This window comes from Psammomys obesus, unplaced genomic scaffold, assembly GCF_907164565.1.
Source record: "Psammomys obesus unplaced genomic scaffold, mPsaObe1.curated_primary_1811, whole genome shotgun sequence".
NCBI classification, from domain to species: domain Eukaryota; kingdom Metazoa; phylum Chordata; class Mammalia; order Rodentia; family Muridae; genus Psammomys; species Psammomys obesus.
This window is the reverse complement of record NW_026596117.1, coordinates 14409356-14413969: the sequence shown is the minus strand read 5'-3', so window position 1 is coordinate 14413969 and position 4614 is coordinate 14409356. Positions and strand designations below refer to the sequence as shown.

At 41.8% G+C, this 4614-nt stretch overlaps 1 protein-coding gene across 1 annotated transcript in view; it reads left to right on the top strand.

Annotated features, from left to right (window-relative positions):
- The window catches only part of Gabrb1 (gamma-aminobutyric acid type A receptor subunit beta1), a 450390-nt gene that overhangs the window by 444649 nt on the left and 1127 nt on the right, over window positions 1-4614 (top strand). The window lies entirely within an intron of this gene.

Below are 4614 nucleotides of genomic sequence, written 5' to 3'. Positions count from 1 at the left end.
ACAGTAATATGTTATAAAGGACAAATGCAAAAGTGGGGGCAGCATGACATAGGTGTGTTTGTTTGGGCTAAAGAATATCTCTATAGGACCAAGCCATCAAATACATCAGACACAAAGCTGGGCTCATGTGTTCTCTAGCCAAGAATGCCTTCAGGAAACAGGAAGTGCTGTGTGTCTGCCAGCTGGATCTGAGCTGTGGTGTCATTTTTTGATATTTGCTCCCTTACAATGCTCACCTCTCCCTAACTCCACGCAGTTATGTTTAGTCACTGCCTCTACCCCTTTGTGCTTCTTGGTCTTTGTGGCTGTGTGGCTTTGTAAGCTCCACTCTAAACATTGGTGCTAGTGCATTGTGTATGATAAGGATTCTAGTTTTGCACAGCATAATCCTGATGTACTATATCAGACACAGTAGTAAGGACTCCTGTGTTTGGGTAAAGCTCTTGAATTTACTAACATAAGGAAAGACACAAAGACACACAAAGAAACAGGGATTTAAATTAAGCTTTGGAGATAACAGATTTATTTGTTTAACATGTAAAGAAGAAAAAATACTATTCAATAGAAAAAAATTCTATTTTTTAATTCTCACTTGTTTAATCTTCAGTGGTCCCTTAGCTTTTGTGGGACTCAGTCTTATCACTTGCCATACTAGAGTGATATAATGCATTCCATGCTGCCCTACAGAAAATAATAGGTAAATTACAGAGTATGATTTTAAAAGATTAGTTTTTAACAAACAAAAAAATAAAAGCTCCGTAAATAAACAAAGCAGTATACAGGGCCAGGGCATAGTGGGCATCCCACTTAGAATGGAACGAAACACTTAATATGGGAACATAATGGTAGATAAAAAAGGGGGCGGGGGAACAGCCATGTACTGTGGTTTGTGCCTTTTATCCCGGCACTTGGGGATAAAAGTGCCGGGACAGTGCCTTTTGTGAGTTTGAGGCCAGCCTGGTCTATAAACATAGTCCAGGACAGCCAAGGTTATACAATGAAACCCTGTTTCAAAAAGGCAAAGAAAGAAAGAGAAATAAAGAAAAGAAGGAAGGAAAGGAGGAAGGGAGGGAGGAAGGAAGGAAGGAAGGAAGGAAGGAAGGAAGGAAGGAAGGAAAGAAGGGAGAAAGAAGGGAGGAAGGGAAGAAGGGAGAAAAGAAAGGGGAGAAAAGAGCTACAGGCCAAATGCAGACACTGTTTCTCTTCATTGTCAACTCAATGTTTGAAACTATTAACTATATCACTAAAATCGCTGCTGGGTGTTATGAAATCCAAGTAGAAAGATACAAGCTTTAAATCAGATAAGTATGGGCTCTAATCTCAGAACTGAAATTTACTAGCTAGCTAAACACAGTCAGTTTGTTAATAATTCTAAATCTCAGCTTCTTTATCTAGAAACTGAAGGTGGCATATCATAGAAACCTTTTTAAGTACTGCACATACTAATAACACGTATGAAGCATGCACCATTATGCTGGGCACCTGGTAGACAGTCTCCTACAGTCTACCGTGGGTATCACTGTATCATACCATTTTATGACCTAGCTTTTTGTCTGCTTGCCTGTTCCTCCTCTGTGCTTTTCTCTTCCTTCTTCACCAGTCTTTTGCCTCCCTGCCTATATCTGTACTTTTAACATGTGATCACTGAGATTAATCCTACTTGGAAGCATACACTATAAGCTAAGCACACTAACACAGCTGCCTCATACCCTTTGAAGCCCTTCAAATTTATGTGCTAGTACGTAATGTGGTTCCTCCATGGTCTCTACTTCAGGTCCTACCTCCAGCTTCTGCCTAAACTTCCTACCCTAACTCCCTTCATGATAAACTGTAAGCTGAAATGAACCCTTCCCTCCCCAAAATGCTCTATCATAGCAGCAAAAAGCAAACTAGTACAGAAATCAGTACCAGGGAGTGGGGTATGGCTGTAACAGCCTTAGCCATGTTGGGTTTGTTTGTTTGTTTGTTTGTTTGTTTGTTTGTTTTTTAATGTTGTAGGTGGTTTTATTTTTTTTTTAAGTTGTGGGTTTGAAAACCATTGAGCGTTCAGTTCAACCAACCTAATGGGTTGTTCTGTAGCAGTGTAGAAGACAAGAGTGTTGAAGGAAATGAAAAAGATGGAGGCTTAGCTTGAGAAGTTTCAGAGGCAAGTTAGGACTCTAACAGGGCTGTTCGTTCATGTGACATCTTGAATTGAGAATCTGTGTTTTCCTGTCAGCTGAAGAAGAAGCTGTGATTAATAAGAGACCAGAACCACTGAAGTGAAACCTTTGCTTTACTAGGACAATTAATGTGGTTAGCTGGGGCTGAGAAATCAGCTGTAATTAAGATAAGACGACCCTGACTGAGATGAAATCTTCAGGGAGTATATCACCCAGAAGCTGTGGTCCAGAGGTGGTGGGTGCTGCACCATATGCTGGTAGACAAATTTGGTCGTGTGCAAGAGTCCTTACATGTTCGTTCCTGGTTTTGGTGGCATGAGAGCTGCAGGACTGAAGGAGTCATGGAAAGGAACTGAGGCTTGGCACTGTGAGGGACCAGGAGAGGCCAGAGACATCACTGGTAAAAAAAAAAAAAAAAAAAGACAACCTCAATAGCAGTGAAAACCCAAGGATTGAAAGGGTTGTGGAGAGACTGAGACTTGGCACCATGAGGCAGAGTTGGAGGCCCTGAAGAGAGGCCAGGAGAGGCCATTGGTGAGAGCACAGCCTCAATTTTCCAGCTTGTTATAGATGCCAGGACCATGTATAGATGCCAAGACAATGTGATAACCACAGAGGATGGCAGTGGATGTGGACTGAACAGGCCTGAACCTGTAAGCTAGGCTGTGTGTAGGGGTGTGATATGGAACTACCTAAGCCCTTTATAGCTCAGAGGGTTGTAGGTCCCAGATGGAGACATTGAGCTAGTTACACTGTTGGATTTGGGATGTTGCTTTGGTTTTATTTTAACTATACCCTGGTTCTTCCCTCTTGGAATAGGAAATATTTAAGTTTTTCTTTTTTGGGGGGAGGGGGAAGGGGTGTTTTGTTTTGGGGGTTATGGTGGTAGGTTGTTTGTTTGTTTGTTTGTTTGTATTTTTGCTTGTTTGTTTTAATTTTACAGGAACCCATAGTTGAGAGACTTTATTTGTAAAGAGGTTTAAAAGAGAACTTGGTCTTTTAAAATATTTAAATTCTTAAAGACTCTTGGGCTTTTAAAGTTTTATTATGCTTCATATTGTGATATTAACAAGAGATCTTGGGAATTTAGAGGAAAGAAAAGATTCTTGGTTTAATAGTGATTTGTTTGTCAAGTTGGCAGGGCTTCGACTGTGCTAGTTAATTTTTTCATCAGCTTGACACAAGCTGGGATCATCTGAAAAGAGGAAAGCTCAGCTGAACAAAAATGCCTCATCAGAATTGCTGTAGGCAAGTCTGTGAAGTCATTGGCTTGACTAATGACTGATGTGGGAGGGTCCAGCCCAGTGTGAATGATACCAGCCCTAGAAGGTAGTCTTGGACTGTTTAAAAAAGCAAACAGGGAAAGCCACAGGGAGCAAGCCAGTAGGCATAATCTGCTTCCTGGCTCCAGTCTTGCCCTGCTTAAGTTTCAGCTCTGACTTCCCTTCATGAAGGATTGTAACCTGGGACTTGTAAGATGCAATAAACCCTTTCCTCCTCCAAGTTGCCTTTGGTGATGGTGTTTTATCACAGCAACAGAAAGCAAACAGTGCAAAAGGTATGTGCTGGTTAGGTAGTACAGTCTATTTGACACAACCTGGAGTCAAGTAGCAAAAAGGAACACTTGAGGAATTGCTCAATTCAGACTGGCTTGTGTTTGAGCCTGTGAAGAGAGTGTCTTGATTGATAGTTCCTTTGAGACGCCCTGACAAACTAGGCAGGTGGGCCTAGGCTGTATAAGAAAGCTAACTGATTATGCCAGAAAGGCAGTCAGCAAGCAGAGTTCCCCCATGGTTCTTGTCTCCAAGTTTCTACTTGAGTTCCTGCCCTGACTTCCCTCAATAATGGATAACAATCTAGGAGTGTAAGCTAAATGAACCCTTTCCTTCCCAAGTTGCTTTTGGTCAAAGTGTTTTATAACAATGTCTTCCTTAGAGTTTCTGTTGCTACAACAGAACACCATGACCACAATGCAAGTTGGGGAGAAGTGGGATTATTCAGCTCACATGGCCACATTGCCGTTCATCATCAAAGGAGGCCAGGACAGGAAGTCAAACAGGGAGGAACCTAGAGGTAGGAGCTAACACGGAGAGGACATGGCGGGATGCTGCTTACCGGCTTGCTCCCTATGGCTGGCTCAGCCTGCTTTCTTATACAACCCAGGACCACCAGCCCAGGGATGGCACCACTCTCAATGAGCTGGGCCCTTCCCTCGTTGATCACTAATTAGAAAAAAGCCTTACAATAGGATCTTAAGGTTCCCTTCTTTCAGATAACTCTAATTTGCATGTCAAGTTGACATAGACTAGCCAGCACAAACAGCAACATAAGTCAAATTAGAAAACAATAAATAGACAGGTGGTGAAAAGTAGAGAAAGAGAGATAGGCAGACAGACTAGTGATAGATAGATAGATAGATAGATAGATAGATAGATAGATAGATAGATAGATA